This window comes from Triticum urartu, chromosome 7, assembly GCF_003073215.2.
Source record: "Triticum urartu cultivar G1812 chromosome 7, Tu2.1, whole genome shotgun sequence".
NCBI classification, from domain to species: Eukaryota; Viridiplantae; Streptophyta; class Magnoliopsida; order Poales; family Poaceae; genus Triticum; species Triticum urartu.
Window position 1 is genome coordinate 153,061,959 of NC_053028.1, and position 10,538 is coordinate 153,072,496.

The window sequence follows — 10,538 nt, forward strand, 5'->3', positions numbered from 1 at the left end:
CTCCTAATTAGTGTAAACTGCATCTGCTTAGCTTACACATGATACATGTGAATATGACACGCTTTCTTGTTTTTGGTACATACTATATCTGTCTATCACACCATGTTCTTACATGAAACTACTCTTCTTGTGTATCCTGCATCAGTCACTTATGATGGGACACCTTTAAGTTGGCAGTGTGATATTGGTTTGCATCTTGAATATGATTTCTAGCATGTATTGCTTCTAGTTTGATGAACGCCACCTATGACGAGACAGTTTTAACTTGGCAGAGTGATATTGATTGCACCTTCCATATGGTGTCTTGTAGTGTTTCTAATTCCTTTTTCTTATCGGTTTGACTTCACAATGCAAAATCATTACAGCTGAAGGAAATTAGTCCGGCAGTGGATGATGGTGGTCCTTCGGAGCAACTCAAACATGGGGTCTCTACAGATTCTACTCTGCCATCCTCCCAACAAGATTCGCAAGACAACACAAGGCTGGACAGTCAACGTAGCTGTGTAGATGATGACCACATCTCCCCTACTCCACCATCACAGGTGCTTGCTCTAACTTGACACTATTATATGTGGTTGCATGTTGCGTATGATGTCTAGCTTGTATTGCTTCTAACTTGAATTGCATCTGCTTACTTTACACATAATGCCTGTGAATATAACACATGTTCCTGTTTCTAGAACATACATGTACATGATGAGCACATCTCCCCTACTCCACCATCACAGGTGCTTGCTCTTACTTGGAACTGTTATAGGTGGTTGCGTTTTCCGTATGATGTCTAGTTTGTATTGCTTCTGATTATGTTGAATTGCATCTGTGTAGCTTACAACTTATACCTGCAACGATCACTTACCCATAAGACACGCTATTGTACGTGTGAATATGAAATGCTGTCTTTTTTTTAATATATTCCACCCTCCTATCCTGCGCTTGCCTTACATCAAAGTAGTGTTCGTCTGTATCATGCATCAACCAGTTATGCAGAGCTAATTTTATTCATCTTCTTGTGGTTTGGACTTCATAAGGCAATATCAGAAAATAGGAAGGAAAAGAGTAAGTTAGGGGATGTTGGTGGTCCTCCGCACCAACGCAAACAGAGACTCTCTAGATTTGCCACTACTACTGCTAATGAAGTTGAACTCCCAAGTCTACATGATGAGTTCATCTCCCGTACTCCACCATCGCAGGTGCTTGCTCTAAGTTGACAGTGTGATAATTGGTTTCATGTTGCATATGTTGTCTAGCCTGTATTTCTTCTATTTTGATTAAATTGCACCTGCTGAGTTTATACGTTATACATGTGCATATGACATGGCTTTCTGTGTCTAGAATACACTGCATCTATCTATCATACCATGTTCTTACATCAAAGTACTGCTGTTGTGTATCCCGCATCAGTCACTCATGATTGGACGCTTTTAACATGGCAGTTTGATAGTGGTTGCATCTTGCATTGATTTCTACGTTGTACTGCTTCTAATTTTTCGAATTGCCACTTATGACGCGACACTTTTAACTTGGCAGAGTAATATTGGTTGCATCTTTCATATGGTGTCTAGCTTGCATTACTTCTATTTTCTTGAAAATCCTTCTGCTTAGTTTGCACATCATAGCTGTGAATATGTCATGACGTCCTGTTTTTGTGACATATTCCATCCTCATACGGTTGTCTTACATCAAAGTATTGCTTGTCTGTATCATGCATCAATGAGTTCTGAAGAGTGATTTTATTCTTTTGTGTTGTAGGTACAGCTTGACATGGCAAAGTCAAAAAAGAGCAAGGAAAATAATATAGTAGGGAGTGCTGTTACTCGTCGGGTGAAACGGAAAAGGTTCTGCAGTCGAGATTCTGCTGGTACTTATAGTGCAGTAGAAGGTGAAAGTCCACCGGCTAAATCTACAAACACAGTATCACCTGCTCCACCAGCTGCAGCATCCGCTTCAACTATACCAGCATCTCAACCAGTTACTCGTTTGTTTGCTCCGGAACTGGCCAGTTCCCCAGCTGCCTTCACACCTAACACTACTTCCGAAGCACTGCTGACACAACAGGACTTGGCAAGATCAGATGAACCTCATGAGCATCAACATCAAGACGGTACCTGATCGAGTCAAGTTGCAGTTGCATTCTCCTTTATATGTACTCTCATAGTTTGATGTACACTAACACTTTCCATATTCGTTGTTGAACTAGCACCACGGCGCAAGCGGAAACAGACATCAGGGATAATGCTTGACAGATTAACAAAATCTAAAGGAGGAAGAATGGGGATCCATTTTGAGGCAGGTTTAAAAAGGCCACGTGATGCTACAGAGTCAGCCAAGTTAGTATCAGAGGCAGCCGTTGCCGTTAGGTGTCATGCACGTATCCTCCCAACGTGTATCTAGTACAGGAATGAGAAACACAATACCCAGTTTAACACCTTCCTTGACCATTTATCTGTAAGTAATGTTATTCATCGCAATTAGTAATATTGTCTTGCTCTGTCCCATACTTTCTAGCTTCCTCCTAATAAGACTCACATTCTTTTTTCAACAGATGAGGTTCGAGTTGGATCCGAAAGATGATGCAACTAGACAAGCATGCACTCATGTTTTTCAGTCTGCTCTGTGACAGTATCGGTACCACCTTAGAAAATCTCACTTTGAAGGCAAGGCTAACAATGAAATCGCCCAAACATCTCCAGTGGAATATATTACAGATGAAGACTAGACAACCCTCGTTAAACACTGGTTTGATCCAAAGTATCAGGTAGGCTATATGTATTTGATCAGACCACATATTGAACTTGTATTTATGTATGTGCCTTACAAGTGTATCTTCTTCTAGGCTAACTGTTTGAAGAACAAAACCAACCGTTCTAAAGTGGAATTCCAACAGACAACAGGATCTCGTAGCTATATTGCACACTGCGAGGCTCTTGTAAATAACTGCTACTTCCTTCTTTTTTTGTGCCATATTATCGTATCTATATTGACTTGTTCCAAATACAGAGGAAATCCCGTGCGGACCAAAAAGAACCTGAACCGAATGCAGTGAAAATCTTCAAGGATTGCCACATCAGCAAGATGAAGGGCATGAGCACACCAGTTCAAGCCGCTGTTGTAAGTCCTTACTCCTCCTGCCTTGAACTGATTGGTACTGTGATGTGTTCATTTAAGTACTTGCTTTGCAGCCAATGTCAGTTACTCTGTTCACTTTTATTCACGATTGTCTTAACGTATCATTTCACCTTACATGGTTTAAAAGAGATGAAGGATATTCTTTTGCTCTTGATCTGTAGTCTAGTTGTTATGTTCACGTGCACACACAATGATAAAATAGCCTGTTTGTTTTATATCTGTTTGCCCATGATATGAATGATGTAATACTATGTTCATCCTACTTTAAACCATGTCTCTTTATCCTTAGATGTCAACGAATGTGAGGGAATAGACAATACAGTAGGCATGCTACATGGACATATGTTCTGAAAGTGATTTTATTATGTAGTTGGTTCTACAATACATGCTAATGTATTATAGTAGTTCACCAAAATAAGTTATGTATAAACGTTTAACGTACTTTGTTTGTTTTTGTCTCATTAGTAACTTATCTGGTACACTAATCTACAAGTTCAAACTTTCAGGAAGCTATGGAACAAATGATTGAACAACCACAACCACCTGAATGTGACGAGGCTACTACAGGCACAATGTCACCTCTTGCTGCAGTGCGTCAGTATCTCTCCACTAACAGTGCAAAAAGCACCTTCTTGCGTAATTCTGGGTTGGTTGTCAAGGTAACCTTGTCCAAATCGCCTACTGAACAAAATCTTCCTGCTAGACAGAGTGTTATATCTGTGCTCCAGACACAAGTCCAATCCCTAATGGACGTTGTTTCGGAAACAAGAATAGTGGTTGAGAAATGTCGTCAAGATATGAATGGTTTTGAAACCAGACTATCGGACATTCGCTTCGTTGTTCAAGAGCAATGGCGGAAAAAAGGTGGAGATCGTGCTGCTCCATCAGATTCTACAGCCTGAAACATTAGCACTCAGGTCAAATGATCTGTGCTTCTATACATCTGATGGTGCTTATATTTGGAAGGACTGTAAACATTATGCCAACAGGCCTTTTGTTGTATGGTTGGAATTTATTTTGTTGTGATACAACATTTATGATGCCGCCTCAGGCTGTAGTAATTACGACGCTATTTTCGTATAGTGTAGGTTTATCTTAGTAATGTATTCGGCCGAAAGCTTCGTAGGAGCCCAACATGCCAACATTCGTCGGGCCCATTCCAATTGGGCTAAAAATGATTACGGGCCGAAATTGGCATGTAGCCCACTAAAAATATCTGGGCCTAAATCAGCATAAGCTTTCATATTTTTCTGGTAGGCCTGTGCCCATAGTGGGCCTTTAACATGCCTAAACATAATTTGGGCCCTCAGTAAAAATAGGCCGTTTACAGGTGTAAATATCTTGAGCCCATAAAATACATGGGCCTTTAATAGACCAAAAGTGAGATTGGGCCCTGATTGTGCCAAATAACCCACTGGACTTTAACAGGCCAAAATTCAGACGAGCCGTAAATGCGCCGACCTAATACACGGGCCTTTAACAGGCCGGAACTTCGGTCGGGCTAGATTATCGTCATTTTTATATGGGCCGTTAATGGGCCTGATATGACGTTGGGCCACATATGGCCCATGTGAAAGTGCAACTATCCCTAGGTGGTTTTGGTAATTCATAACAACATATAGCTCATTGAGCTAATGCTATTCCAAGATGACTATTTCAGGAAAGCTCAATGATTGGCATGGCATGGATGTGAAAGTGGAACCCTCAAAATGCTAAGGACAAAGGATTGGCTCAAGCTCAAAAGCTCAAGACTCTTCATTTTATATTTTAGTGATCCAAGATCACATTGAGTCTTTAGGAAAAGCCAATACTATCAAGGAGGGATGAGGTGTTGCTTAATGAGCCTCTTGCTTCATGTGCTCAGTGATATGCTCCAAAATCCTCAGCTACTTTCCCATATCCACATATGACCTAAACACTAAGCCAAACTCGGTCCTACCGATTCTTTCTATCCGGTGCCACCGAGTTTCACTTGTCATAAGCCACTGCCAAACCCTAGCAATTCGGTTCTACCGATAGGGATCTCGGTCTCACCGAGATGGGATTGCAAACTCTCTGTTTCCCTTTCGTAACTTTTCGGTCTCACCGAAAGAGCGAATCGGTCCCACCGAGATTGCAATGTAAATTCAGTGTTTCATTTTTGTAACTTTTCGGTCTCACCGAAAGAGCAAATCAGTCCCACCGAGTTTGCCTGACCAACTCTCTGGTTAGCTTATTACCAAAATCGGTCTCACCGAGTTTGTGTAATCGGTCACACCGAGATTATGTTATGCCCAAACCCTAACCATATCGGTCCTACCGAGTTGCATGTCAGTCCCACCGAAAATCTCTAACGGTCACTAGGTTTACCTTTTCGGTCCGACCGAGTTTGTTGATTCGGTCCCACCGAGATTGGAAAACTGTGTGTAACGGTTGGATTTTGTGTGGAGGCTATATATACCCCTCCACCTCCTCTTCATTCGTGGAGAGAGCCATCAGAACACATACACAATTCCAACTCATATGTTCTGAGAGAGAACCACCTACTCATGTGTTGAGACCAAGATATTCCATTCCTACCATATGAATCTTGATCTCTAGCCTTCCCCAAGTTGCTTTCCACTCAAATCTTCTTTCCACAAAATCCAAATCCTATGAGAGAGAGTTGAGTGTTGGGGAGACTATCATTTGAAGCACAAGAGCAAGGAGTTCATTACCTACACACCATTTGTTACTTCTTGGAGAATGGTGTCTCCTAGATTGGCTAGGTGTCACTTGGGAGCCCCCGACAAGATTGTGGAGTTGAACCAAGGAGTTTTAAGGGCAAGGAGATCGCCTACTTCGTGAAGATCTACCGCTAGTGAGGCAAGTCCTTCGTGGGCGATGGCCATGGTGGGATAGACAAGGTTGCTACTTCGTGGACCCTTTGTGGGTGGTTGCTTCTTCATGGACCCTTCGTGGGTGGAGCCCTCCGTGGACTCGCGCAACCATTACCCTTCGTGGGTGGAGCCCTCCATGGACTCGCGCAACCGTTACCCTTCGTGGGTTGAAGTCTCCATCAACTTGGATGTAGGATAGCACCACCTATCCGAACCACGGGAAAAACATCCGTGTCTCCAATTGCATTTGAATTCTCCAAACCCTTCCCTTTACATTCTTGCAAGTTGCATGCTTTACTTTCCGCTGCCAATATACTCTTTGCATGCTTGCTTGAATTGTGTGATGATTGCTTGACTTGTCCTACAATAGCTAAAATCTGCCAAGAACTAAAATTGGGAAAAGGTTAAGTTTTTATTTGGTCAAGTAGTCTAATCACCCCCCCTCTAGACATACTTTCGATCCTACAAGTGGTATCAGAGCTTTGGTCTCCATTTGCTTTGATCTCCATAGCTTTTGGTGGTCATAGCCTTGGTTTCACAACCTAGGAGAGTATGGCGTCTAGCGAGGGAAATTATCACCGTAGAGGTCCTTACTTTGATGGTACTAACTTTGCTAGTTGGAAGCATAAAATGAAAATGCATATTCTTGGACATAACCCCGCCGTTTGGGCTATTGTGTGTGTTGGTTTGCAAGGTGACTTCTTTGATGGGAAAGAACCAAACCATGAAGCTACCGCGGATGAGTTTAAGATGTTGCAATACAATGCCCAAGCTTGTGATATTCTCTTCAACGGATTGTGCCCCGAAGAATTCAACAAAATCAGCCGTCTTGGGAATGCAAAGGAAATTTGGGACACTTTGATTGATATGCACGAAGGTACCGACTCCGTCAAGGAATCCAAGTTGGATGTGCTTCAAAGTCAACTTGACAAGTTCAAAATGAAGGATGGTGAAGGTGTCGCTGAAATGTACTCTAGGCTTGCTCTCATCACAAATGAGATTGCCGGCTTAGGAAGTGAAGAAATGACCGATAGATTCATCATCAAGAAGATTCTAAGAGCCTTGGATGGAAAATATGATACCATGTGCACATTGATCCAAATGATGCCCAATTACAAAGATCTCAAGCCAACAGAGGTGATTGGAAGAATTGTTGCTCATGAGATGTCACTTAAGGATAAAGAGGAACTTCACAACAAATCAAGTGGTGCCTACAAAGCCTCATGTGAAGCTCCTACATCATCAAGTGAGAAACAAAACTTCAATGAAGAATTGAGCTTAATGATGAAGAACTTCAACAAGTTCTACAAGAGTAGAAGCAAAGATAGAAGCTTCAAGTCAAGGTCCTACAATGACAAAAGATCTTCTAGTCGAGAGCGAAACTGCTACAGTTGTGGAAGACCCGGACACTATTCCAATGAGTGTACGGCTCCCTACAAGAGAAGAGAAGATTCTCCAAAAAGAAGAAGCAAAGAATCACCACCAAGAGAGAGAAGGAGTAGAGATGATCGTTATGAACGAAGATACTCACGGAGAAGCAAGGATTCGGAAAGGAAGGAAAAATCATCAAGGAGCTACACAAAACGAAGACATCAAGCTCATGTTGGTGAATGGGTATCCGGCTCCGACTCCGACAGCCACTCCGAGAGAAGTTATCACTCCGACTTCGAAGATACTCAAGATGAAGGTGTTGCCGGTCTAGCACTTGTGTCAACCAACTCCTACGACATATTTGACTCACCAAATGAAGGAATTGGAAGATGCTTCATGACCAAAGGTCCTAAGGTAACACACCCCGAGTATGTTGATTTCAATAGTGATGAAGATGACTTGTTAGGTGATGATTTGCTTGTTGACAACTCTAGTGATGAATACTATGATGAAACGTCAATTAATCATGCTAATCAAGATAAAACGAATGACAATGATAAGGAGAAGATTGAGGCTCTAACTAAAGAACTAAACACTCTTAAGTTAGCTCATGAAACTATCTTCGAAGATCATCGAGAACTTTTAAGAGCTCATGAGAAATTACGCTTTGAAAAGCTCAATCTTGAGCAAGAGCATGAGTTCTTAAAAGCAATCAATGATGATCTCCGCAAGAAAAGTTCTCCTTACATTGCCAAGCGTTTACTCTTATCCACTTACATGCCTCAAGTCAAGTCTAGTAACAAGAACAAGAAAGATTCTTCCTCTAGCAGTAACAATGATCATGCTAAATCCAATATTGTTGCTTCTAGTAGTTCTCTTGATTCCACTAATGATTCTCTTAGCCAAGTTACACTTGAGCAAGAAAATAGCTTATTGAAAGGAATTATAGAGAAAGGAGTGTACAAAAGCCTTGCCGGGAGTAAGCAATTCGAGGAAATTGTGCGCAAGCAAGGAATGCACCGGAAGAATCAAGGTGTTGGTTTTGAACGAAAGTTCAATGCCAATGGAGTTGAGTGGGAAGAAGATCAATACCCCAAGACAAAGTTTGTTCCTCAACAAGAGAAGTATGATACTTCTTTCAAGGGGACACAAGCTCAAGATGATCTTCCACCACAAGACTACAAGCAAAAAGGCAAGGACAAGCTTCAAGAGGAAATTGATGCATTTGAAGAAGCTCCTAAGACCTTAGTCAAGTGGATTCCCAAGACTACTTCAAGTTCCACTTCATCAAGTACGACTACAACTCCAAGGATTCCCATCAAGATGGTGTGGATCCAAAATAAGAAGAACTAGAGAGTTCTTGAGGGTGACTCCGCCAACATACTTCACTCTTATCATTTTGGCAAGAACAAGTGCAATCAACTTCCACATCTTGCACTAGTTCAAGGAGTCACAAACCCTCTTGTTGGTAAGACAAGGGACAAGGTAACCTAAAAGTTTTCATGGACATCATCTTGTGTGTGCATCACTCTATGTCTATGGATATCCTTGTTTGTTCCTTGTGGGACTAACCCATGCAGGTATTGAAAGTGCAATTCACTCAAATGGATAGCTCCAAGTGATCTACATCAACATTGAGCATCCACATCTTCAACATCTACATGAAGTCATCATCGACAAAACCCGTGGTTAGTTCATCCCTCTAAGGGGGGGTATCACATCTAGGGGGAGCTTTACTCTAAGACTTGAGCTAAAGCAACTATAAAGATGTGAACACAACAATGCTTTATGTAAAAGTGGTAACCCCACTTGAGCTTAAACGATGAGTATGACCTATGATCAAGTGTTCTCACTTGACTCCTAAGTCAATATACTCATATATAGATGACCTTGTCATCGCAAATTGCTTGATAGATGCTAGAATTGGTTGTGCATGTCTTGTCACATATTCCATTTGCCATCTTATTGCGTGAGCATGCTGGTTGCATATTTTACTCATTCGAGGACATCCACTTGTGGTTTTGATTGTTCGGTTTTATTTCCTTTTGCCAAGTGGATGGACAAGAATGCCTAAGAACCTCCTCTAGCTATCTATGCTTTTCTCGTCTCAAACTCTATTCATGCTACATCACAAAATTTGATCAAGTCAGATTCGAACCACTCTGTGTGAGGAGCGCTCGGAGTCCCCGATTCGTCATAGACTTAAACTTCCAAAACCTCTTTGTGATTCTCGGTCTGACCGATACCCTACTTTCGGTCCTACCGAGATCATTAAGTTGATCTATGTTTTCGATCTCGGTGCAACCGATTTGAACCATTCGGTCACACCGAGTTGCAATAACTGTATATAGTTTTGCATCTCGGTGCCACCAAGTCGTTCCACTCGGTCACACCGACAGGGTCGGGCTATATATAGTCACGGGCAAAAATTTGGAAATTTCTCCGAACCCCTTCGCCAGCGCGATAGCCTGCTCTGCCAACTTGGTCTCCGCATCGTCTCCGCGCCACCAGCCGCCTCCAGTCGTTGGTCTCCATCGCCGTCAACGGAATTCAACCCCGCCGTTGCCGCCGTAGCGAGTCTCCGCCGAACTAGGGTATGGACTCGATCACAGTGCTATTCCCCGTCCGATTCCTAGCACATTGTGTTCTTAATGATTCTTGCCACGATTGAAACACTCCTGTCCAGTCAATGCGTTCATAGATTAGTTTTGATTCGAAAATTTTAGGGTTAGGTTTCCGCCGAAACCATCTCGGACCCACCGAGTTGAAAAACTCGGTCCCACCGATTTGGCTTATGCCATTGCACAAGTAAAACTCGGTCTGACCGAGAATTACTAATCGGTGTGACCGATTTTGGAACTCTGTGAAACCCTAGCAGTCTCGGTGCCACCGAACTGTGACTCGGTCCAACCGAGTTCACTAGTTTAGGTTCCAAAACTGCTTCGGTATCACCGAGTTTGAAAATCAGTAGATCCGAGATGATTTCAGTGGGAAACTAAAACTAAGTTTTTTGAGTCATTCTTTTGCAAAAATCTCTGCATTTTGTGATGCTCATCCACTCTACCTCATCTATAAACTATTCACAGGGTCAGCAGTCAGCTTGTTCATCATGTTAGACCAAAGTGATAGCCAGAACATGTCAGAACAGCAAGTGCAGATGAGTGAGGGCACTAGTCCCTCAAG